This window comes from Pipistrellus hanaki, assembly GCF_964339955.1.
Source record: "Pipistrellus hanaki genome assembly, chromosome: 7".
NCBI classification, from domain to species: Eukaryota; Metazoa; Chordata; class Mammalia; order Chiroptera; family Vespertilionidae; genus Pipistrellus; species Pipistrellus hanaki.
Genome location: NC_140509.1, coordinates 32,480,653 through 32,508,604, shown reverse-complemented (window position 1 = coordinate 32,508,604; position 27,952 = coordinate 32,480,653). Strand labels below are relative to the sequence as shown.

At 35.7% G+C, this 27,952-nt stretch overlaps 1 pseudogene across 1 annotated transcript; it reads right to left on the bottom strand.

Annotated features, from left to right (window-relative positions):
• Positions 1-3,120: 3,120 nt before the first annotated feature.
• LOC311625846 (eIF5-mimic protein 2-like) lies at positions 3,121-27,952 on the bottom strand (annotated as a pseudogene). Its single transcript has 2 exons — positions 27,795-27,952; positions 3,121-4,371 (listed from the first exon to the last, which is right to left on the bottom strand). The product of its transcript is annotated as an eIF5-mimic protein 2-like (transcript).

Here is a 27,952-nt window from a genome sequence, read left to right as displayed (position 1 = left end):
TTGATTGGCTACCTCCTGCACATCCCCTACTGGGGAAGGAGCCCACAACCTCGGCATTCCCTGACTGGGAATTGAACCATCATCTCCTGGTTCATGGGTCGATAATCAACCACTGAACAACACTGGCCTTGCAATTTCTTTATTCTTTCTTGATCTCACCGTCCAAGATAATTATGTATTAAAATAAGTTCAAAGGAAGGTTTAAATATTTTTATTTTCTTATTCAATTTTACTTTTAATATTATTTCTTACTACTCACTACTACTCTTTTTTTCTTTAATTCTTGCTAAGTTTCTTTCAAATTTGCATGGCTTGTTATTTAGGAATAATTGAAGAATGATGGTTTTATATATGATCACTCATGTTTCCTCAAGGAAGGAACCAAAATTAATATATACTTGCATCTCTATAATAACACAAAATAAACAATCAAATAAAAATTCACATATACTTTATACTTTTACATTGATTTTTTGTTGCTTACTACCAATTCAATTATGGTTGGAGTTGCCCAGAACTCAAGTTGTCTCTGAGAAGTTCACCATCATAGTATACCATGCCTGCCACAGACCTCCATGATTCAGTTAATCCTTTTCTAAGTTGCATATTTCACTGATTTCAAAGTTATGTACAAACTTCCTGTTTTTAGCTACTGAGACACAGTCCCAATTGAAACCATAAATTCATAAAAACTACATCTTTAAACTATCAGTGAACAACATCCCTAAATCACATGCAGAAAGTACTCAGAATTTTTATTTACATCTATCTCATCAGGAAACTCCCAGCCTTAAGCATGCTTTAAACATGCCGATGAGGAAAATTGTGGCTAGACATTGCATCAATTTGTAGGGGAAAAAATATGTTCATGTAATCAAAGTAAAAAAATAATCTGACTCATTGAGTAACAAGTTTGTTTTTCAGTAATGTGGCTGTTTACTCCTCCCTGAACTCACACTCATAGCTATTGTCTGCTCTCATGGGAAAGCCTTATATGGAGTTCTGATACTGCAAGGGTGATCTTTTATTAATGCAACGGTAGATGGGTTGACAATGGTAATAATTGTAAACAAGTTGAGTGCTGGACTAAAGCTATAAGTAGGTTCCCCACTAACAAAATAGTAAATCTCCTAATTGCTCATTGAACATAAAAATTATTTACCTGGTCATTTACAAATAAAGGTGAGATTGATTAATATGAAATAGCTGAATTCTTCTAATTCTCCTTTTGTGTTCATAGGACTTCTGAATGAAGTTAATGTAACATTTTAAATGAATGAAAACTTAGAATTTATTTTTCTAAACTTTTTTGTGTCCTGAATAGAATTACACTCTCCTGGGGGATATAAGTACCACAATTTGAGAAGTATAGATCCAGGAAAAGGGGTCAAACAAAACCATTCAGCTAGTTTTCAGTGGTATGAGCTAAATCCATTTTTCCTTTTTGAGACTCATGCATTATCTATTCCATTTCACTGGTAATTTTGTTCCCCAAACACTTGTAGATTATAGGGCATGCAGAATGTCTTAGGTACTTGGTTTAGAAATAAAAAGGCAACAAGATTCATGCACCCAGAGTCATTGAGCTTGTTCACCTCTAATATGAAAAACAACCAATAGTGTTTGAGTACAAAGAGAGACTATGTACTAGTATCTTGGATCAACTAAATCATTATATGGGTAAATAAAAATATTCCTAGTTTATACACACTTTGCCTCTATCTACCACTACCCCTAACAGCAGTGACTTGCAATTGAAGTGATTTGCTTTGTCAGAAATCACATACACACACACACACACACACACACACTTTACCTGGTTACTTGATACTGATCTTTCAGGTCTCAGTTTGAATGTCTGATGTCAGACCAGATTAAACCCCCTTGATTGTATGTCCTTTTAGGACTCTGACCATCACAGTCACCTCAAATTTAGTAGAGCCCACAACTGTCATCATCTTGTTCTCTAACTTTTGTGTAGTGCGTCATCATTTTAAAAATACTTTCATATTCGTTTTTCTTCTATTCATGGAAACAGCACTTCACATTATTTGGAGGCAGCATCAAATGCTTGGGCTCTGGAATCAGATGGCTTGGCTGGCCATGCCAACTCTGCCACTTTCTTCTTCAGAGAGACTCACTGTTTTTGCAACAATCACAAATAATTTAAAAATTAGGATTTTGTTCCAAGAAATTGTGTAGGAAATTCAAATGCAGGTAAATTCTGCCTGAAGACCTTCTTTCTCTTTCCTAAATGATTGGCTATTTTTAAATGTATATTCAAGAGAAAACATTTTGCAGAGTCCTAATTTTAATCAAATGCGTTTGTACTTCCTACAGATTACATGCTGTACCAACTGAAACCAGAACAGGAAGAAGAAACAAAGGCTATGACATTTAACATTGAATATCATGCTCTCTCATCATTAGCAAACAGAGCCTTTTTGTTAATTTCTGTAATAAAAAAATTGTGCCTTTGTCTCTTTTATTCAATTACTTTAGGCTTATATTATTGGTCTGTGCGGTTCCTTCCTGAACATTTGTTCTTTTTATCAATTTGCAATTTATTTTTTATTTACAAATTACTTTATTTAAAAAAAATACCTTTGTGTTCACTTTTTTTAACTGACATTGGCAACTGATAACAATTACCCAATAAATAACCTAAAATAACTAAGAAATTCCCACCCTGACACTGCTACTCTTAAGAATATTTTTCCTCACACAAGAGCATGAAATGGTACCCCCAACTAACTACAGAGAAAACTGAAGAAAGGGTTGTTTTAAATTTGTGTGTATTAATCCTGAAAAGATTCCAAGCAACCCTTGCAGATGAAGTGATTGCCTATTAAAGAATCTACAAAACTCAAAATATGAAAATACAGGAGGTAGACGGTAACTGAAAAGACTAATGCAACATTAGATTCAAATCTGTAGCTCCTGTAGCTAGGTATTTAAAACATGGTTGTAGAAACGAAACTCAACATCTCCAGCAACCAAAGACACAGTTAAAAAAAAAAAAAAAACTTGCCATGAAAGCCCCTCGATCATGCTTGATCTAGGGAGATAGGAAGATGTAAGAACCAGGACACACGAGACATGCCTTTTCATCTACAACTCTTGTTTGCTTTACTGAGGGTGTAGTTTCCAACGTCAGTCACCCTCTTCAGCTTCAGACTCAGATTCTCCTTCAGCATTTTTGAGCCACTCCCCAAACTTTTTCATTTGTTCAAGGAAGACACTCTTCCCCTCTGCAACATGTGCATCTTTGTACCACTTCAGAACGGGTTCCTCCCTCAGGACTTCAGCCGAAAAAACAGCACTCTGGTTTTTCTGGAAGGCTTTCATGGAATGAATGTTATCAGAGCAATATTCCCAGGTTTCAGGAACTGAGTCAGCTCAGCCTGACCTTGAGTAGTGAAGGCAGCAAGGAGAGGGCTGGTTTGTTTCAAGTGCTTGATGGCTTGCTCTGCTACCAGCTCCTCTTTTTTGTTGCATTCCACGGTGCTCATTACACTGGACCAGGTTCATCCAGTGACAAACGTGTTCTGGGATGCTGTTGTTGCTTTTTTTCATCTCCTCCTTGACATACAAAATGATATCCTTAAATGAATCACCACAGGACATCTGTTCTTAAAGATCTTTTTGGAGTCCTTTATGAGCTCCTCTGGTTTGCTGATTCCGAACATACTCTGAAAGTTCTTTTAAGCCTGCCTCGGTGAAAGACTCTGTGAAATGTTCGAGGCTTTGTTTATTCACAGGAAAAAGTTCCCTCAGTCTGTTACCCATGCTGACTTTCCGAATACTTGCGGCTACTGCATTGATGTCTTTTTCATTTATTTGTGACTTAAACAGCTTTACAGCAATAGCTGCTGAAACCTCTTATTAAACCAAAGTGTCATGATAAAGGCCATTAAGAATGGAAGCATTAAGTGTTCCATTCGCCAGAAAAACACTCAACATAGCCAGCTTGTTCCTCTTCGACTCCAAAAAACCCTCTACAGCAGCTTTTTTTATTTCATCTTCAAACCCTTCTCCAGGTATTTGTAGCACCTGGTTAACTTGTTCAAAACCTAAGAGAATGCTTGCATGGCCTCTAGGTCTCACTATGCTGTGAGCACATAGACATCTGAGTGCACTGTGTCATCTGCCAGAATTCCCAGGCCAGCAGAAGGTCAAAGAGTGTTCCTGCATATGGGCTGCAATCAAGTTTTTCCCCAGAAGCACCAAGAAACTTTGCTACTGCTTCCAAATCAGTCCCAGTTTCACTTAAGCCTTGAATAATAGTTTTGAAACTGAGTAGGGTCAAACATCTCTCTCTCTTTTCTTTTCTTTCTTTCTTTCTTTCTTTCTTTCTTTCTTTCTTTCTTTCTTTTTTTTTTTTTTTTTAAATGCTGGCCTTAAAAAAAGTGTTGCCTTTCCCTGCTTTTAATTGTTCACAAAAGATACCCAAGTTTAAGGCGAAGAGAAAAGGTCTAGAAATTTCAGATGTGGCAACTGGGGCAGTCTCTCCAGCAATAAATCTTAAGAAATTGAAAGGACTGTGAATCAAAGGTTGTCACCACCAATTCAATGCCAACCGGAGTCCCCAGTTTGGGGTGCAGTGAAGAGGGACACTATTCAGTGCAAAAAAGGTCAATTGTGATTCAGCATGACTGCAGACCGGCACATCTGTAAAACAGCTCAGGAGAGGCAGCCCAGGTGTTACCGCTCCAGTGTTACAGCTCTGGTCTGGAGATACAGCTGTGCTTTACTCCCTTGAGACAGCTTTGCTCTGTGCAGCTTCAGCCAATATTGCTGGCCCACCTGGGAAAACACAGTCTTTGATGGAAACTAAAGTTCACTCCACCAAGACAGTTATATACAGAAGAGTGCCCATCCCCAAGTTCTGATGAGTTTACTTCTATGCAAATGAGTATTTCAAATCCTTACAGTTTGATTGGTCCAAATAGAACCATCCTGATTGGTTGGAATGAAGCCATTCTGATTGATTGGTGAAGATGCAAATGACTCAGTCCCACTGGTCAAATTTTGATTCTAGGAATTCTCTTATAACGTCAACTCAGAGGGTAAGAACACAGTGTAGGAGGCTTAGCACCCAGCATGTGGCTTTTCCTTGAAATACAGTGTGTGTGAGGAACAAGAATGGCTTCTAGACTCTGGTTATGAATTCGAGCCCAACTAACTACAAGTAGTCCTTTTTTGACAAGTATATTCTTCTTGAGATCAATAGAACTCCAATAGCAACATTGTTTACAAAAGCCAAAGGTGGGAAAAATCCATGTGTCCATTAACAGAAAAAAATGGAAAAACAAAATCACACACACACACATACACACACACACACACACTGGAATACAGAATATGAATAGACCTTGAAACATTATGCTTAGTGAAATAAGCCACACACGAAAGGACAAGTATTCTATAATTCCATTTGTATGAGGCACCTATAATACAAATTCAGAAAGACAAAAAGTAGAATAGAGATTCCAGGGACTGGTGAGAAAGGGAAAGAATAATTATTATTTAAAGGCTACAGCAGTTTTTTTTGTGGGGATAATGAAAAAAATTTAGGTATAGATAGTGGTGATGGTTATAGAAATTTGTGAATATATTTAATGCCACTGTATTATACATATGGTTAAAATAACTATTCTGTAATGTATATTTTAGGACAAAAGGTATAAAAATTACAACTTACAAATCAGATTTTTAAATTAATTTGCTTTCCAAAATCATGTTATTTCACTACATTTATAGTACATATAAAAAGTTTTTAAAAACTCATATATATATATATATATATATATATATATATATATATATATATATACATACATATAGTTTAATGGTACTAAATTCCATTTAGTATACTATTTCTAATTCTGGTCACTGATTTGTAGATTTTTGTGAAGTTAGGTTTAAATTTAAAGTCCTAAAAGGATAAAACTGAAAAATATGGCTGTTTTGACGGTTGTCCAAATTTTTTTAAAAATATACTTGTTAATATTCATTATGATTATCCCACAGTCACTTCAGTTATGTGAACAATGTTGTCTGTGTGTCATTTCCATTCATTTATACTCTTTGCAAGCAATGCTGGCAAAGATGATTATTTTAAAAAATGGAAGCTGCATTTTGCCAAAGGGAATGGGATAAAACAGCAGAAAATTTGCATTTTCTTCAAAATGCCAAAGTTATGAATTCCGGGAGGACTCTAATTTTGGTTGCTAAAGCTTGCCAGTCTTTTCTAGATGAGATGAACGATTGAAATTTACTTGAGTCCTTTTCTTGATTGAAAATGTGGAGTCCAAAAGTTTTCTAACTTAAAATTCTGTGTGTGTTTTTTTCTTTCTCTTAATGATAATAGTAACTACTAGTAATAATTTTATAACATCAGTGATCCTGTGGATGGTAATGACTTATGCTAAAGGAATTCAAATAAGGCCTGGCTTCATAGAAAATATGATGTATCTAAAGTACAGTAAATTTAGTGAGCCACATATTATTGGAATGATACAGTGTAATTGAACCTTAATTTCCTCTCAAACCTCAGTATGTCACGGTGTTTAATTACATGATTCCTGAAACTCTCTGCATGGGTCTAACCCTGGCCTCTACCATCCATTAGCTATGAAAGCTTGAGCAAGATATTTACCCTGTTTGTGCCACAGTTTCCTTAACAATAAAATGGGGATAATAATAGGATCTATTGATAGCTAATAGAATTGTGATGAGGCTTAAATGTAAAGCATCTAAAACTATATTTGCACAGAGTAAACATACTAATTGGTAGTTAATATTTTCACAAGGTTCACATCTGTCCACTCAACATTAATAGATTAACACTTCATTCATTTCTTGCACTTAATAAAGCTTTATATCCTTAGTTAAGTCAGATTTCTTTCATTCTTCCTAAATCAAGCTGAATTAACAGTACCAAGGAACTCAAGCAATGGTCCTCACCCTTTTTTTCTATTCCCCAAACAGATGAGCATAACAAAACCCCATGAGTAAAAGAGGCTCATTGCAGGGATTGACTGGCAGACCCTAAAAAACAGATGAATGATTACACTGATACATATTTCTGTGAAAGAGAGGCTAAGGGACTACTTGGCTATAGCTACCAAGTAGCTCCGTTCCCCTGACTCCTGAGGCTTTTATTGTAACAACAGCTTGAACTAACATTAACTATTAGGTACTATCATCAGGGTAAGCATCCTTGAGAAGACACATGCATCCTTTAAGCAAGGATGTTTTGAAGTCTAAACATAGAGATTCCAGTAAAACACTAGAGAGTCAGATTTGTTTGGAAAAGTCAAGGCAGGGCTGCCACCTTCTGCAAGGTCAAGAGGCCTCAGACTTTTCAGATAATTCTCCTAACAGATTTTCCAACCAAATCCTGTGCTTCCCTGCAGCTCATGAATGCAGCATTCTATAGGAAAAAGAGAGAAGAGATAATGGGGTAGCATTTTATGCCAAGTTCTTTGTGTTATTGGCAACAATATGTTGGCAGTTTTAAGAAGTCTTTCAGGTGAATCTGAACCATTTTCCTCTCCACCTCCTTAACCATTCCTACCTGGATCAGAATCACAGTATTAAAAAGAGGTTAAACAGTAAATGCTTTGTTCTCTCTACATTTGAGTATGTGCCATCTGTTCTTTTTGACATGGCACTATTGCATTGGAGCTAAATAAAAAAATCAGTTAGCCCTTGGCAATGTGGCTCAGTTGGTTGGAGCATCATCCATACACTGAAAGGTCAGGGCACATACTTACGTGGTGGTTTCAATCCCCAAACAGGTTGTGTATGGAAGGCAACCAACCTATGTTTCTATCTTACATCCATGTTTCTCTCTCTCCCTTCCCCTCTTTCTATAAAGAAACCAATAAACATATCCTTTGGTGAGGATTTTTATTTTAAGTCAGTTAGATGGGTGATAAGCAGAATAATAACCTCCAAAGATAGTTGCATCCTAATCCCCAGTAATGTAAATATATTACCTTACAGGCATAAGGAATGTCACAGATAAGATTAAGGTTAAGGTCACTGAGACAAAGAGATTATTCTAGACAATCCAGTAGGCCTAATCAATTCACACAAGTTTTCTAAAGCAGACAATCTTTTTTTTAATGTGACCAAAAAGAGATCTGACACTCTAGGAAAGGTCGGGTGTGAAGACATGTAATGTTTCTGGCTTTGAAGATAGTGGAAGGAGTTCACAGGCAGGGAGTGAAGGCAGCTGCTAGAAGCTAAAACAGATGAGGCATGGATGCTGCCTGAGGGCCTCCAGACAGGAGCACAGGCCTGCTGACATCTAAATTTTAGTCCAGTCAGACCCATGGACACTGACTTACAGAACCCTAAAGAAGAAATTTGTGTTGCTTAAAGCCATTAATTTCATGGTAACTTGGTATAGCAGCCAAGAAGACTAATGCTGTCAAATTCTGGCTTTGACTACTCTTTCTTAAGAAGTATCAGAGAGGGGCAAAACTTAATTTACTCTATGTGTAGACTTTGAGTATATTACAAATGAAAATTCTTAGTAAGCCAGTAACACCCATTCTTTCACAGTTGTGCAGTTTAAAAATGTTCTCCTGTGTTTAGTTAACAACTTCAAGTTTGCTCAAAATGTCCCTAATAAAACAAATATAATCACTTAGCAACCTTCAAATAATGCAGTACAAATGAACAGATAGTCTCAACTTTTTATAATCTCCTAAGCAAGATACATATGATTTAACATTTTCTTCCTAAGCACCCCAAAATTACATGTAATGTGGTAAATGTTCCAAAACAATGAATACAGTGAAATTTTAAAGAAATTTGCATACTAGTTTTTCATACCATGAATATAGTAATATTTCACAATCTTGACTATAATAATCAAATCATGTATGCCCAGATGAGAAAAACAAACAAACATGGAGATGTTATGCAACTTACAATTCCTAAAAATGATAAATTTATTTATGAACCATGACTAAAATGAGAATATATAAGTATATAAAATTTATAATATGTTACTTTGGGGGAGAAAAAAAAAAAAAAACACTTCACATTTTGGGCCCAGAGGAAATTTGCACTCCCCAGCAAATGTGCTGCTTCTCTGCTGATGGGCACATCTGCCCGATGCCCAGGGGCCCGGGAAGCACAGACATCAATGAATTAAATCACTTTACTCAAGGTATACAGTATTTAAATTGGAGGAGGCTAGGAGAAACATGTGCAAAAACTTTTAAAACACTTTAAAATGATTAATTCAGAGGGTATTGTGCTCTTCTTATATGATTTTCATCTTTGGAAAATAATTACCTCTTCAGGCCCAGAAGAGTGATACAAAAAAAAAAAAAAAAAAGAATTATAAGCACTATATACATCTTAATAAGCAATTAACCATTATAATTGTTCATTTTCTTGATGTATTTGTAATACTTTCTTATAAACATAGAAATAAATAACTAAGAACTCCCTGGTGATTATTTCAATAAAATTTTGTGATGTGGGAATTATCACCAGTATTGTAGTTCATATATAATCCATTCATTGGGTCAGTCAGGAGACAGAAGCCATATCAGTTACTTGGTTTAAATAAAGACTTGTTAATGTAGGGATTTGGAGGGAAGGGAACTTGTAGAAACCACATTTTAATTTATGTTCTTCCTGGTACCATCAACACTCAGATCTCTATACTTGCTGAGAGATTGCTTTCTTATATAGAGTCCAAAGGAATGAGATGAGGGGAACATATTTGCAAAGCATATGGAAACTAAAACATGCCTTCAAATACTAAACAACATCAATACCTAAAGAGAATTAAACATAACAATGGAGATTCATGTCAAGGCATAAGTCACTGGAAGAAACAAGACTTATAAATCACTGCCCCATCTCCACTCATTTCTGCTCTCTTTCTAATGCTCTTTTCATGCTGATTTTGAAAATACAAATGTGTATGAACCATTACAAAAGAGAACAAGTAGTCCTTTTAAATTCATTAATTAATTATTGTTTATTAAATACTTGTTGTCAGGACAGCATCAGGGGCTGGCAAGGGAGTTTTTAACACAACCAACACCTTCACAAAGCTTTGAGTCTGAGGTGATATTCAGAATTTAACATTCATTATGCAAAAGTAAAGCTAACAAAAACCTTTTCTAATAAAGATATGCTTCTCTGAGAATGTACTATATTCTTGGAGGTGAGGACAAGAGGGGCAGCAAAATCTCTGTGCATTATTTATCAAGAAGTAAAAGTGGTTATAAAAGAATTGTGAAAAGTCTTTTATATTTTTCACTTGGTATATCAAGACAGAAAGCAAGGATACTTTTTAATACATGTCCACCTCAGATCTGTGTTAAAAATTAAACTTAATTTCCAAAGGTTTTGCCAACTTAAAGTTATTAAAAATCCTCGGGCAAAAATACACCATATTTCCCACATTTTAAAAATACATATTTTTCACATTTAGCATATCTAAAATTGAAATTTGCCTTAAAAGTGTTTGATATAATTAATTATCATTTCAGTGGTATATCTATAGTCAATTTTTTAACAGAATATAAAAAGTTATGATACATGAATGAGAACCAAATAATTCTTTTTAAATAGTGATTATTATTGAAAACACATAGCTTTCATTTAAAAATGATGACAAAAATAAATTACACATTTATAGCCAGAGAAATAATCAAGCAAGTATTTTAAAATTTTGATCTTTTTCATCTTTGATGATTGTGAATTAAATAAGACTCTCAGTAAGAAGACTGTAATAATATACATATGTTATAAACAAGATTAAGACAAATATAAACCTGTATAATGACAGTGACTTTTGCCAAAGTATTAAATGCAGCATCTTTTTTGTTTTATTAACTTATATTGCAATGGAAAATAAAAGACAATTGTATAAAATTGATTAAGCAATTTATTACATCAGCCAATAATTCCATTACTACGGGACTGATCTAAAAATGGGAATCATTGTGAAAATGGAATAAAAATTAATATTGTCTCTTAATGCCATTAGTAGATAATAAATTAAGTATAGAAAATCAGAAATACTCTTATCTTGATTTATAGAAAAGGAAATCAACAGAACTGATGTGATTTTGCATACAGTTTCACCATCTAAATTTAAAGGACTATTTTGATGGAAACTCTGAATCTTTATTTACATCTGGGGTCAATTCTAGGAAAAATAGCAGTTGGCTGACTCAGTCTTTTGTGTCACCTCCGATTTCCTCAATGCATACGTCCATGATTGCTTGGTTTTTTCTTTTGATTTTTTTAAGGGAGAATATCTATTACAAGAAATATAAAATGGTTTTTACAATCTAGAAAAACCTGAAAAATTCTGATTTGGGGTCGGGAGTGGGGGTGTTGCTGATAGATACCTAACTAACCTTGGAAAAGTTATGTTACAAAACTGCTCAGAAGGCAAAAGAAAGAGGAGAATCATGGCTTTATATGGCTGACCTAAGTTCTTACTATGTGTTAAGCACAAATTTAAATCACCAAAATAATAGTATATAATGCTCACTAAGGATGAGGAGATAGGCTTAGAAATTTTAAATGCTCACCCCGGTTCACTTACAAAGTGTTGAATCTGAGCCTTAAACTCAAATACTATCAAAAGATTAACTACAAAACTTAATCTTCACAATGCACCTGTCCAGAGTACAGATACCTCATTTCAAATATTCTACAGACAATTCTGTAATAGTGATACTTTCTATTGAATATTCTCTTTCCCATTTTAAATAAATGGATGTCTTTGTTAATCTACTCCAATAAAACACTGGGACACATTTTTTTTCAAAGTCAAAAAATAAACTCAAATATTACTTATTGTAAATAAGTTTATTGTAGAAACTGGCATGAAAATCAGTTCTAGGCCAATTTCTCCTACAGTTTTTATAGAGACCTAAATATATGATTTCGTTGAATAAAATGTTATCTAGAAAAGGGTATTTAAAAGCTGTTTGCCTACATGAAGATTTTTAGCATATTTTCTATCCTCTAGTGTAAGAATGATTTTAACACTGATAGGCCCTAGAGAAGATGTTAAATCAGAATTGGTCTTGACTGTTTGTATTATGGAAGTGGGTCGGGGAGAAGGCTCTGATGTTTGCATTGTCCAGGGCTTAGGAATGCACAGCCAGGATTGAAGACCCTAACTCAGTGGTCGGGTTTGAGGAATGGTTGGTGCAAGATGAGGATGGAACAGTAACCATAATAAATCAGACAAAGATGTAGAAATTTAATATTTCAAATACCCTTGGGTAAGTAATATACTGGAGGAGAAGGAAACAAAAAGACACTGAATTACTCATCTGTACATTGCTTTCTTTCTCCTACAGTAAGACTCATAGTAACCCTGAAATCCTTTCTCAGGGAAAGAATTGTGAAGACAAAGAAAAATATAAGTAATAAAACTTAAAAAAATAATGAAAATAGAATTATGTCTTTTTTAAAATTTTGAATATAACCTTTAAAATAATTAATAATACTATTTCTATTTCCAATCATTGACATGATTGGCTTTTTCAGGACTCACCTTCAGGTCATCAAACCACACTCACTATACAATACACTGAATAGAATTTATCACACACTGAAATGCATATTCGACCATGAATCGATTTGGACCCTGTGAGTTTTGTGTCCAGCATTTAGTCACTAGACAGTCAAGATGGCAATAATAAACTGAGTTTTGACTGAATCTGGCAAAAATATAGGACCACATTGTATCGGAAGAGACTTAGAATGACCAAAAAACAAAATCTGATCACTTAGAAAACATACTTCAAAATACGCTGTAACACAGGTTTCAAGATGGCTTCTGAACTTCCACAATGAACTCACTAGCCATTCAAATGTATGTGTTCTAACCCCCTGTAAAACATCTGATTTCAAGTTCTAATTTCTATTTTTAACTTCATGAATGGAGAAATAGTGAACATTTGAATGGAGATATCCAGGGATTTTCGTACCTCCTATGTTTTCCATCTATGTGGCATTTTAGATTTCTTGACATTTCATACGTAATATATAATACGTGAGGGAGGTATACAGATGCCAAACCTCTGTCTGCAGAGACAACTTTTTCAGAAGATGGAAATAGAAACAGGATTTGCTAAAAGGTTTCCAGGCCTGGAAGTCCAAAGAGTTGAGTTGAAATTTGACTCTGTGGAACTGAAACCAGTAGGTAATATTTAAAAGCAAAATGTGGGCTTTAAAGAACATTTCACATGCTGACTATAACTCTGGGTGTCCAGGAAGGACATGGAAAGACTGTAACAAATGGTAAGTCACAAACCAAGTCAACCATGAGACCAAGAAGAAAAATACAATGACACTGAATTGTTATGGGGGAAAGTGAGTCTTTCCTTAGTCTTTAATTTCCTGGAGGTCTGTTTACTTATTTATTTATTTTTTAAGTTTTAGAAATATACTCACCATAGGCATAATGAATTGCATAAGTTTTTCCCCCCTCCAAAGTGAGGTCTTTTTATTTTTCAAGATGTAAATCATAGCTTTCTTTAAAAAAAAAAAAAAAAAAATTCTTTAAAACTCATGTTCTAAATAAGTACATTTTGCTGAAAATAGAAATGAAGAACTATCAGCTACTTACAAGGCTACTCTCTATGTACTGTCTTCCTTTAACTCACCTCCTTCATTACTCTGTCCCTCTGGCAGAGTCAAAATTTCATAGCTATAGTAACCTTAATTATACTGACACAAGCCTAACCTTTACCTTCTTGTTCCTCTTCTCTTCTATTACATTACTAGAGGCCTAGTGCATAACATTCATGCACTGGACAGGGGTGTGTGTGTCCCTCAGCCCAGCCTGTGTCCTCTCACCTGCCGACTTAGGCCTGCTTCCCTCCCCCTGGGGAGCAGGCCTAAGCCAGCAGGTGGACATCCCCAGAGGGGTCCTTAGTGCTGCCATGGATGTGTGAGAGGCTCCCACCACCACTGTTGTGCTCACCAGTCATGAGTCCCTCTTCTGGCTGAGCAGTGCTCCCCCTGTGGGAGCACACTGACCACTGGGGGGCAGCTCCTGCATTGATCATCTGCCCCCTGGTGGTCAGTGTGCATCATAGCGACCAGTTGTTCAGCTGTTCAGTTGATTTGCATATTAGAGTTTTATATAGAATATTTGTATTTAAAGATATAGAAAATTAAAGCTATAAGCAGTCTTAAAATTATCCCTATAATGATTTGTTATTAATCATCTTGAAGTGCTACTAGAACAGATGGATAGTTGAGCAAGAGAAAATCAAGTAAGTTGATCAAAAATAACTGATTTTTCTCTTTGCTTTGCTCCCTGGTGCTGCATATTATTGGAGAACTGAGCCTCTTTCTTGCTGAGTCTCTGTCTCAAAACAGAAAAGGTGAGGCTCAGAACTAGAGTCAACTCTCACATTCCTACTGGGCCTTAAACTCACTGGTCACTGTCCTAAAGCAGCCAATTTCGATATTATAGGGGCTAACCCTGCTGGGAATCTACCTGCTGCAGCTGTCCTTAACTGCCGTCTGTACTAACGATGCAGTATCTCCACCCTGGGCTCTTTGCTTCTCATGAACCTTCTTCAGTAACCTAATTTTTATTTGTCTTAACTCCTGCCCCCTGGCCCTAGGACAGAATCATCCAAAGGAAGTGATCAGAGAATATTATGGACTGAATGCTTGTGTATGTCAAAGCCCTTCCCCCATTGATGGTATTTGGAAATGGGGAGTTTGGGAGGTTATTAGATTTAGATGAGGTCACAAGAGTAGGACCGCCATGATGGATTAGTGGCCTTACAAGGAGGAAAGATAAGAGTTCTTTCTCTTTGCTCTACCTGAGCACACAGGAAGAAGGGGCTGTCTGCACGCCTGAAAGCAGTCCTCCCTAGGAACTGAATATTCCAGCACCTGGATCTTGGACTTCAAAGCCTCCAGCTCCAGGAGAAGTAAATGTGTTATTTAAGCCACTTGATATATTGTATGTGTTTATAGCAGTAGGAGCTAAGACACAGAATCGTAATCTTCCCTCGATGCCAGCCCAGGACATTTCTTCTCACCCAGCGTGGGCACCCCGAATGTCTCTTTCAGCCAGTGCCTGGAGAGCCCTCAGCCAATGACATTTATTCTCCCATGGACTATTAGGTGGCACCTGGTTGTCATTCTCCCCGTGTCCAGGCATCACTCCTCCTCACCAAACCCCAGTAACCAAGTGTGCCCAATAGACATGAGTGTATATACAATATAAATGCAAACCGAAAAGGATGAATATAAATCTTAAATTGCTATTGATATTAGTACAGAATATAATAAAATTATGGCGTTATAAATGTGATCATCGCTACTGCAATATTTTTATTCCACAGCTAAGGAAACGGAATCTCAAAAAGATTAATAGCTGACCCGAATTCATGGAGTCAGGGTCGGAAAGGACACAGGGACAACACCGGCCATCTGTGTTGCCCAGCTCTTTTTATGCTTTAAGTGGCCACTTTTTATTGTATACAATGTCAAGAAAAAGGCTAAGGTACATTTTTTAAATCACACGCAGATGCATGTGCCCCATTCTGTCTTCTAAAGGTTTGGAAACATTGATATCACCATGTGTGCTTAATATTTTGCCACATGCAGTGATTAGAGCATGACAAATCAAAGCCATAATAGTAACCATAACTTCTTATTCTTCCAATTTAAGTTGTCATCTCCTAAACCAAAAATCTTCCACATCAATTGAAGCAAAAATCAGACAGACATGCTTAATGGAGAAATAAACAAGGCAAGTTGTGCCTTAGGCAAAATGTACCCGTCCGTTTGAAAAGATTGACAGCTGCACAGCGTCTGTCAGCAGGAAATGTGGCGGGATCGTTTCTCTAAGATGCTGTAATTAGAAGCCAAAGGAGGTAAACTAATTTCTTTGAGGAAGAATCAAGGAAAAGTTTATGCAAGAAGTCTCAAGTTTGGATTTAGACCAAATAAATAAATAAATAAATAAATAAATAAATAAATAAATAAATAAATAAAAAGACCCAGCGTGACACGGAAAATGGAGGAAACTCTTTGAGCAAAGAAGTGCCTACCGGCGGACAATACAAGACTTTCCAGTGAGCAGTGACTGGGGCAGTAGTGCAGAAGATAATGGAGAACTGGGAAGGCCGGGCACAGTCCGCCAGATCACGGAGTTCTCATAATTGCATGCAAAATTTTGTTTTAATTTAGTAGGCAAGAAAGCCAAGAAAAATCATCCTTAGAAAAATGGTCAGGTCTTTGTTCATTACAAAACTACCAGTATAAAATAAAAACAAGTACTAACATTAAACGATTTTCAAATGTTCTTCTTCCTGTTCTTCATTTAGACATTCAGAACCTGAGCAGTCCAGTTTGTCACCCGTTATCAGCGAAACCTTATCACCAGCGTCATCTTTTCATGGTAATTTGTTTAATCTTTTCAAAATCTGCTGATGCTTTCACTTGTTGGCTGCCAGGGTTCTGGCTCGGGCTCCAGTCCTCACTTAACAGCTCCTTGGCTGCCCTTCTCCATTCATCCATCACATGCTTAAAGTCCATCCAAAACTCTGCAGTACATCTCACTTTTTCCATTTCTTGTAATGCTCGTGTTACATTGGCCTCTTGTACACCTGAAAATTAGATTCAAGTAATTTCTGGTTCTGATGCTTCAAGCACTTCATGCCTTTGTGCTTACAGAGGGACCTTCAGGGCCCCTGGGGCACCCTTCTTTCTGAGACTGGATCTGGGGAGCTCTCACAGTCAAGGTTCAGTTTGATAAAAAATGAGAAGAGCAAGGATGGTCCTGGACCTTCTGTGAAGTTGAGTTAAAGGATATCGGGGTGTTTCTTCATCTGATTTTTTATTCCTAAAATGACCTCTACAGGCGATCTGCCTCCTATCCCCCATAATATTGTCCATGAATTTTAAGCCAACTTATCCAATTATTTAGTGTTCTGATGGTAGCAGCTGAAAATTGCAAATGTTTTAATTTCATAGAAATATAATATTTATTTGAAATGTACAAGTCCCTTTTTATTGAAACCCCTATTTCCATGAATAAATTCCTCTCCCCACCAATTACCCTCTCTATATTTCATCTCTAAGCACTTATTACAGATGGCTCCCTCAGCAACTTAGCATTCAACAGTTTTAATGATCAGAAGGCATTCCTTTCCTTATAGAAATATGCCCATTTTAGAAATGAAAATACTGAGATACAGGGAAGATGTATTTTATGTTTATTTGTGAAGGTAGTTACAAGTCTAGTATACAAACTCAAATCTCCCAATCCCTAGTCTGTTGAGAAAGTTATAACCATGATTCATAAGAAAGTGATCATAATTCTTTCCTCTGTTTTGGAAATAATCTTAGCTATTATAAAATATCAATTACATCATATCAATTAACTCAAGAACAGAAAAGACGAAGACCTGGCTGGCCCAGCACTTAGAAGGAATCCAGCTTTGGCTCAAGAAATCTCTTACAAGAATAAACTAGTTTCAGTAGCCAATGCAGAATCCTTTCATTTGCATAAATCATCTTGTATCAAAGTCTTGATTTAGTTAAATGCTACATAGGCATGACATGTTAGTTTCTGTATTAAGAGAAATTGTTTCATTCAGCTTAGAAAATAATTTCAGTTTGTCTTTTTATAAAATGATATTCATATAAATTGATCATTTCCCCTGAATAATTACTATTATTTTACACAACTACTTTAATACCATCATAAATGTTGCTTTAATATCTGAATATTATAGAAATAGTTCTCAAGAAATTGTTATATCTTCATTAAAATAATCTCAGTCCTTCATTTTTTATGAAAATTGTCTGTTTATGGCAATCCACTGATAATTGTGTAGTCATGCACAAGAATAATAAAGATTTATTGTTTATAGAGTAAATTAGAGATAACTAATTTTATGGAACAAGGTCTGGCTTTGGAACAAGGGAGACTGAAGCTTGACCATTTGCTATTTCTGGGAGTTAGGCAAGTTACTTGAAATATTTTAACATGAAATATGGGCTGCTAATCACAATAAAGTTGTAAAAATATAATATTATGAATGTATTAGAAGTTTCATAGTTCAGGGATGGCTCATATTATGTGCTAAAAAGTATTAGTTTTCTTTCTCCTTCCCTTGGATGTAAGAATAGTACACCATCAAAGTGATGTTTTCTATTTGGATCTTATGATTTCACTAGATGAGACCATTCTTAGTTTCACTAGTTCACAAATTAATGATGAAAGAATGAGTTCATTTATTTCTTCCTAATTGCGAAAGCATTTTGCCAATAGAGATCTAAAAATGTTTCAGATCATACAATCTTTTCCTCAGCCAACTAATACGGTGATATTATCTTTCAAATTTTACCATAGCTCAGGTGGCTTTTCTCATTATGTCAACAGAAGCTGTTGCCTGATTAAATGTAGCATATACTTGAATAAATATTAATGGCCTCATCTTTTGTTGTTATTGTTGTGTGTGTGTGTGTGTGTGTGTTTGGAGTGTTTTGTGTCATGTTTCAAAACTGTCTCAGACTCACCAAAAGGAGGACTCAATGTCAAACAAGAATTTACTAGTAATGTTAAACCTAAACTTAAACAACAAGGTAACTTACTAAAGAAAGACAAATTATAAAGGATGTGAAAAAGGGGAAAACAGAGGGGAGGATGAGTAGACTAAAGAGCTAAAGAGAACAGTGGAATAAGTGAGAAGCAAATTAAACAGTCAAATATTCATTAAATATTGAACTACTTAACTATCTCACAAAATTAGAAATAGAGATTAATCCAATTTCTAAAAATATTAATCTGAACATATCTATGACTTCAATCCAGGCTGATTCAATATGTCATTTGAAGACCTAACATACACCTATAAAAGAAGATCATGTGACCTAGAAGGATCTGCATTGTGTGGTATGTGTGTTTTTAATTTGCTCATATTTGTACATATCCTGAGATAAGTTCCAAACATCAAGGACCTTCTATAAGCCATGAAGAGAAGCCTTAGAGAAAAACCAATGCTGCCAATACCTAGATCTCAAACTGCTAGCCTCCAGAATGAGAAAATAAGTTTCTATTGTTGAAGCCACCCTGTCTGTGGTAGTTTATATGGCAGCCCTAGCAAACTAATAAAACCAGATATCTATTTGCTGAGAATGTTTTATGAATTCAGAAAATTAAAGAATAAGATGCCTTAGTTTCCCTCCAACTCTGAAATGTTATCATCTGTTAAAAAAGAAATGGTGTGGGAATGAAAGTTTGTTGTATGTCTATTAACCGTCTCTTTCAAAAAACAAAAACAAAAAACCCTGATCTATTTATTGAAAAACTTACAAAAGGCTTGTGTTTTGCCATGACTTTGGCTATATCACAAAGTAAAAAATGATTTATCCCTCTGTTTACCAATGCTTGGCCTTGAACATAAAAAAAAAAATCCTATTTATAAATTTACTCTCAAAATTATTACTTGGTTGTTTAGAAAATCTTGAAAATGTTGGATGTACTAAAGAAAAGGTGAAATCAGATGCATGTTGGACTAAGCTCCTTAAAATGTTTTCCAAACATTTTTGGTTTTATAAAATCTAAATTTATTTTCTCAGAAATCATCAAATGCTTGTTTATATTAAAAAAACATGAAACTATTTTCCAATCTCTTTCATTTAATTTATACTGCTTTTTAAGAATTACTTACTTCAACAAAAGACCATGGGATTTGTTGTTGTTTTACTGACATTAATATTATCTTTAACACAGCAAGAAGAAATTTGAAGACCTATTAGGCTCTTAATGTAAATTTTAACATAGTTTAAAATTTGTGACATTGTTTTTGGAAAGAGAGTAAAAGTGTATATTTTCCCCAAAGATCTCTTATCCCCCATCCAAAAAGTAATCCTAGGTAAAATGTCATTCAAATAAATGCATCTCAAAAATTCAATGACTGAAAAGGTACCATATGTTATACAAAAATACCATCTTCTCACATGATAGGTCAGTTTTATTTATAATTAAAAGGGTATCAATTCAGGGAAAAATGTTTTTATATACATAAATATTTATACTCAGAAAACTTAAATACAGATAGTAATACCAACACTAGTTTTATGATAATTATATATTTTTCTTTATATATCTATGAACAAATTATATACTCATAGTTAATTCACCCATTCATAAAATATTTATTGGAAAAACTCTATGTGTCAAGCACCATTCTGAGCTCTGGAATCATAGTGCCTACAAGAAAGATAGTTTCTGCTCTCGTGCAGTTGACATTCCAGTGGGAGGCGGCCGGCCACTAATAAGGTAATTTCAGAAAAAAATAAAACAGGTGATGAGTGCATAATGATGGTGGGAGGAAGTACACTTAGATAAGGCAGACAGAAAAGCTTTTCTGAAATGAGGAGGTGATGGCTGAGCTGAGGTTTGAAGGAATCAGCCATGGAATATTTGGTGGCAGAATTCCTGGAGAAAGAATTAAGTGTGAAAGGTACTTAATACGTGGAGTACTCCTCTGATGGATTAAAGAAGGTAGCAAATTCTTAAGACACTTTTTTAAAATTACAATGTGACATTTCATTTTCCTCCCCAAGAATCTGAGCAGGCTTGCAATTGCTTTGACCAAAGGAGTGCTAGAAGTGAGTCTGTCCCAGTTCCAGGCTAGTCTCTCAAACTGGCAGCTTCCACCTGGATCTCAGAGCCCTTAGCAGACATGTAATCTCTATTAACCCTCCTGCAGAGAACACAGGGAGAGCACCGAGACTTCAAATAGACGCAGATTAAAAGAGGCCCAATTAGGTGCGGCCTTCCCTGCTTGTCCTCTGGGCTCCAGACAAGTGGAAGGAGCTATTTTTGACGCCCCCTCTGCAGGCAGCAGCCAGTTGAATACATCATGGAAGCAAAAGAATCGCCCAGCCAAGCTCTACTGGAATTTCCGACTCACAAGCTTGTGAGAAATAAGATGGTTGTTTGAAGCCACTCAATGTTGGAGAAGTTTGTTACTCAGTAAAAAGTAAGCTTTTCTAGAGCAGAAAAAGACCAGTAGGTTAGGACATGATGAACCAAGGAGACCATGATCGGGAATGAACCCACACATTGTACTCTGGGTATAATTGAATGGTAAGATAAAGTGTGATTCTCATATAATTTATATTTTTTAAAGTACAGCCTTGCTTCCTTTCAGAAAATCAATTTGAGAGAGGTAAGAGTATAAGCAAAAAGAATGGATTTCAGAAAAATATTGTAGCCCTAGTTATTTAATTCTCAGAAGGTGAGATAGCAACCTGTATTATCTTTATTTTACAAATGAGCATATTAAGGAACACAGAGGTTAAATAATGTTCCCAGTGTTGCACAGATAATAAAAGGCAAAAGTATGATTGAAAGTCAGGTTGATTCCAAATTAGTTCTCTAAAACAGGGGTTCTCAAAGAGTGTTCTCTGACCCAGCAATATCAGCCATCACGTGGAAATTTGTTATAAATGGGCCCCAACCCAGACCTAGGAAATCAGAAACTCTCCGGCTGGGAGCCATCACTCTGTGTTCAGACAAATGCTCCTGGAGATTCTGATGAATGGTCAAAAATTCTCCATGACAAAGAAAAGGAAGAGTGCTTAGAATTGAACTCAATGGGCACTTTTGACTGAAAACAAGAAATCAGCTTAGGAGAATGAAGAGGAGCAAGAGGAAAAGAAGGAAACACAGGAGACTAGTGTCAGTCAAGGCAAAACAATGTTTCAACAAGGAGAGATTATCCCATTGTGCCAAACGTTGCTAAACAATCAAGTAAAAAAAGAGGACAGAGCAAATCTGGTGTATTTTCTAGGATAGATGGAAGCCATTGGATATCTTCAAAATGACTGATTTTGAGGACTGGAATAAAATAAAGAACAAGTAAGAAGAGAAGAAAGGGAAATAAAATAGTAACCAATCTTTTTGAAAAGTATTTTCTGTGTAGCGTGGAGATATGAGATGATGGGAGGATTTAAAATAAGTACTATTTTTTTTCTTAGATAAAAGATATGAGGCATTTTTATATCCTCTTAAAGCCATCCAATAGAGGGAGAAATTGAAATTGAAAAAGAGAGGGAGATACAATAATGACATGAGCAACGTTCTTGAGTAAACAAGGGTAGGATATTTGTCTTAAGGTAGTATCATAAACTCCTTATCTTAACAGAAGGTGGAGCAAGGTATCTTGGAATAGACGAAGCTTAGTCAGAAGATGTGGTGGTGAGATGAGATGGGTTTTGTCAGTGTGTTTACAACTTATCAGTGATGTGTCCTCTGAGGTGATGTCAGGGATGAAAGTGATATGAAGAAGAGAAGTTGTAAGATAACCTTTTTAGAATGTAGGAATGAGAATTCAGTAAAAGAATGGAGAACTGCTGGCTAGTGCAGGAGACCATCTAGGATTTGTGGGTACTGATTTAATGTGAGCCCACTGACAAGAGTAATTTTCTCCTGCAAGTTGAATCTAAGGCTGAGGTTTTTCTGGGTTAATACAGTAAAATGGAATAGGGGAAAAACTGTTTACAAGAAAGTGATTTCATGATAGATCATGGAATCAAGTATTTCAATGTGAGTAAGGATGAAATGGAACTACAAATAGGATGTTATGTAGTAAAAAAAAAAAAAAAAAAAAAAAGAGAGAGAGAGAGAGAGAGAGAGAGAGAGAGAGCGAGCCGAAGGGGTAGGATTCCTGGAGAAGTTGAGAAATTGTGGTTTTAGGAGTAATAGACTAAGTCAGCCAGATGGATAAAAGGCAGTGGCTAGAGACTCAGATTCCTGAAAGAGAGATTTGGGAGTTTACATAGTCATTATTGATTCAGAGTCACAGGAAAGAACATGGGAGTGTGTGGCTGAGGTGGTTAGAGAGAAAAAATCACTGGAGTGAAGGAAGTCAGGTATGGAGAGACCAACATACCAGATAGAGCAGAAAGGAGGTAGCCAACAGCAAGAATGATGACATGAGTAGTGATAAAAAGAGCATCAGTGAACAAGGTACTAAAGTGTATGTGTGCTCACGTGTAAAAAGAAAACATATGTTATATCTCTCCTTCCAGAATATAAAGTCCATGTCTGGTTGATTTTAGTCTTATCTATGGTGCTATATGTACAGTGTCATATTTAGAATATAATACTCTGTGATTTGAATATGAATCAATTGCTAACAATTTAAGAAAACTAATCAGCCAAGTGGAAAGATTTAATGGTAAGTAACATTTATTTAAAGCCTGATAGTCATAAGAAACTACTAATTTCCCACAAATACAATTCTTACATCAGTCTTGGAAGAATATGTTACTAATTTGTTTCATTTGCTCTGCCTGACTATGCTCAACATTCACTTCGCACAAAAACAGATACAAAAAGCAAAATGGTAAAGAACTGCTTTTAAGAATTGCTATAGTTCTCAAAAATGCTCTGGTTTCTGATTGCCATAGTCATAGTTTTTAAATAATTACTAGGCTACTCCATTGTATTCACAATAAACTCTCAAGTAATGGTCTAGATTCAAATAAACAAATGCCTCCTCTAAGTGTTTTGTGCTGGAGCCTCACAGAGTTTGAGAACTGAGAGAGATAGTAAATATGATGCAGTCAAAACTCCCTATTTTACTGCTGAGAAAGCCCAAACCTAAGGAGCCAAATGTTCTGGATACAAGTGCGTACTGCTCATCAGTCGCCGAGTTGGGCCTAGAATCCACTCTCCCTAATAGTTAGCATTCTTTTCAGTACGACATGTTTCAGGTTCAAGCTTTCTGCTCAAGACCTACAAAAGGATGGTTATTTCCAACATAAGAGAATTATGTCTTGTTATTATGCATACCTTGGTTTTAATTTGCAAATTTACAAGTCAAAGTTACATTTCCACCAAATTATTTCTTCCTGATCATTTTTTCATATGTTGTTTGGTAAAAACAATTGAGTCTGCAGTCTTCTAAATTTATTTTTATTTATCTATTTTTTTTTTGGTTTGGATCCTTCTGAATGTTTTTCATGACTTTACAATGAAACAAAAACAATAATTTAAGGTCTTGATATTCAATTTGTGGTTTAAATGCTGACATTAAGAATGAACAGATCTTATTTTTCTGAAGACTACTATTATGATGCAATTTCCTTTTACAGGGCTTTTAAAAAATGACCAACTTAAGCTTTTATTGATTTATAGAAGATGAGATCATGTTTGAACTTAAAGAGAAAAAAATAACCACCAACTTAAAAAATAAGTCTTCAGCTGCATTACATTCTGAGTATTATAGGTGGGCATTCAACAATCAATATGCTCCTACTTCCTCCTAGAAAAATCTATTGGAGATATTTCTAAATTTCTCTCTCAGGTTATAAGAAAAAAACATGCTAGGAAACTTTGATCATTTGCTGGTAGAAACTGATACTTTCTAGGGATTCTTTTACTGATTGTTTCACACTTTTCACTGAAGAGCATCCTTCATGCTGTGTTTACAACAATTATTACCAGTGTTTCTCTTAGAACATGAGTCAGAGAAAGTGCCAAAACAATAAGATTTTGCCACACATAGCACTAATGGAAAAATTGGATACCATCGCAAAAAAATTATATGTGTATATGTATATACAGTCAATCCTAGGCTTTTAAGGACTCTGTATTTGTGAATCTACCTCCTCTACAAAATTTATTTGTAATGGCAAAATCCATGCTGCCAGCATTTGGGGCATCCTCGGCAGCTATGAGCAGAGGGGCAAAATATGTGAGTTGCCTGATGTGCCCATTCCAAGCCTGGGTTGGGTTGAACAAGACAACTGTCTCTGCCTTCCTGTTTCAGCTTCCTGTAACAAGTGTCTTTTTCCACAGTCTATTTAGGTACCTCATTTTGTGCATTTTGTGTTGTTGTTTTTTTTTTTTTTTTGTGATTCCGCTTTTTAAAATAAATACTACGAATAGTGCTGAGGAGCTATCTAATGTTTCTAAGTTCAAAGATACTGATGTGCGTTGTGTAGAAAATACATGTGTTGGGCAAACTTTAATCAAGGCATGAGTTTTAATTGCTATTGGTCTTGAGTTCAGTGTTAATAAACCAATAACATATAAGGCATATAACAAATAAATAAGGTCTATAAACAGTAAAACATAAAATAAGGTTATGCATTGATCAGTTTACAAAAATGTAAGCAGAAGCTCATGGAAACCTCGCCCTGGATTTCCCCTAGGAACAATGGTTCAGTATTCACTAATTCAGTGTATGTGGCAATTTTATAGAACATAACAACCAAGAATAATGAGAAATGAATATAAATATATAGGAGTGTGCATACACATCCACACCAAACATGTATGAAAGAAAACCTCTAACTTAGAAGATATATATTAGGAAACATTGTTTATGACATGATTTTTATCTGTCTGTACTCTACCTTTAGGATTCTATTCAGAGCTCTTCTGAGATCATTACAAGGAATACAGAGCATAATAAATAGTTTATTTCCTTCGTTTTTTTCACTCCTAGGCTTTTGAGAATTCAAGCAGAGAACACTCCACAAATACACTCCCCATGATGTGAGCCCCTTCTTGTTTCACTAGAGCTCAGAGTATGGCGTGCACTAACATCCTACCCACTCAGGGAGGCTACTGGCCAGATTACTCAAGATCCAGGAACCCAACATACCTCATCATAGTCACGGACATGCAAAATCCTCTCCATGCTTCCAAATGATAACATGACCTCAGCACAGTTTGTTTCCCAATGAAAAGCATAATCCCCCAAATTCAAATATTGGGTCGGCAACTAAGTAATTGCGGGTTTCACACATATATGGCTTCAGTTGAATTTTTAGGTTTGCAGACGTAGTACAAATGTAAAACACATTTTGTATTTGATAGTTGGCTATTCAGCTGTTAATCAGTAAAAAAAGTTTTTTGATCAGTTTTGTAGTTTTTGTTTGGCGTTCGTTGAAAAATGGAAAATCAAAAGGAACATTTTCGTCATATTTTGCTTTTTTATTTCTGCAAGGGAAAAACGCATCACAAGCTCATAAAAAGTTATGTGCTGTTTATGGTGACGAAGCCTTAAAAGAACGGCAGTGTCAAAATTGGTTTGCCAAATTTCGTTCTGGTGATTTTTCACTCAAAGATGAAAGACGCTCTGGTCGTCCAGTTGAAGTTGATGACGCCCTAATCAAAGCAATAATCAATTCGGACTGTCACAGTACAACACGTGAGATTGCAGAGAAGCTTCATGTATCACATACATGCATTGAAAATCACTTAAAACAACTTGGCTATGTTCAAAAACTCGATACATGGGTTCCTCACGAACTGAAAGAATCACAGTTAACGCAACGCATTAGCAGCTGCGATTTGCTAAAGAAACGTAATGAAAATGATCCATCTTTAAAACGACTGATAACTGGCGATGAAAAATGGGTTGTTTACAACAATATCAAGCGGAAAAGATCGCGGAGCAGGCCAGGTGAACCAACTCAAACAACATCAAAAGCTGATATTCATCAAAAGAAGGTTTTGTTATCAGTTTGGTGGGATTACAAAGGAATTGTCTACTTTGAACTCTTACCACCCAACCGAACGATCAATTCTGATGTCTACATTGAACAACTAATGAAATTAAACAATGCAGTTGAAGAAAAGTGGCCCGAATTGACAAATCGAAAAGGTGTTGTATTCCATCATGACAATGCAAGGCCACACACATCTTTGGTCACTCGGCAAAAATTAATGGAGCTTGGTTGGGATGTTTTGCCACATCCACCATATAGTCCTGACCTTGCACCATCTGATTACTTTTTGTTTCGATCTTTACAAAACTCCTTGAATGGTAAAAATTTCAATAATGATGATGATGTCAAATCGTACCTGATTCAGTTTTTTGCTAATAAAAACCAGAAGTTTTTTGAACGTGGGATTATGATGCTGCCTGAAAGATGGCAAAAGGTCATTGATCAAAATGGGCAATACATTACAGAATAAAGTTATTTAGTTCCATGAAAAAATTGTCTTTGATTTTCTTTAAAAAATCCGCAATTACTTAGCTGCCGACCCAATAGTAAGATGTCAGCTCCAAGCCAATATAAAAGAAGGAAAAAAAAAGCATTGCAAAGACAGAGTGTTATGTTGTCATTGCTGTTATTTTTAAAGGGATATACATTGTTATAATTTTATGCAAATCACATTAGGAACCATCCAAATGAAGTGAGATCAAATTAAAACATGGAAGTTATATTTTCCTGACATTTAAAACAGTCCTATGTGTCAAGAACAAGCTTTAAAAAATGTTTTAATTCACATTCAGGATCAGATTATAGTTTTAAAAACATCCATTTTATGGCTCTGCATGTTTGAGAGATATTGTCAACAATACTCCATTCAATGAAAATGTTTATCTCAACCTCCCTGTCTTAACAGCACTGCTCTGCTTGGCAAAGATGAACTGTCTCACTTACAATTTCCCTGGATCAACAAAACCTGACTCTGAGGACAATAGGTCAATCACATTTCCTGCATATCTTAATATACTAGAATGTGTATATCATTACCCGAATGTTGGGATACTCTAACATAAAAATTCTAGAAAATAGAACAAGTTTAACTTTTGATTAAAATGGAAATGTAGAAACATACATGCTGGGGGGAGGGAGGAGAAAACAGTATTACTACAAAAAGTGTGATTAATTAGAATTGCCACAACATCCTACTTTTCTGAATAAATGCCCACTGCACTGGGAATAAAATCCAAATGATTCCCATGGTCCACAGGGCCCCTCCTGACCTGTCTCCAGATATATTCCAGCCATTTCTCCTGCCTCTCTCCTTGTCCTGCCACATTTCAGCCACATTGTCCTTCTTGATGTTCCCTGGAAAGCCAACTTTGTCTCTGTCTTGGAATCTCGGCACTTTCTCTTCACTCCCCTTGAATGCTGATGCCAT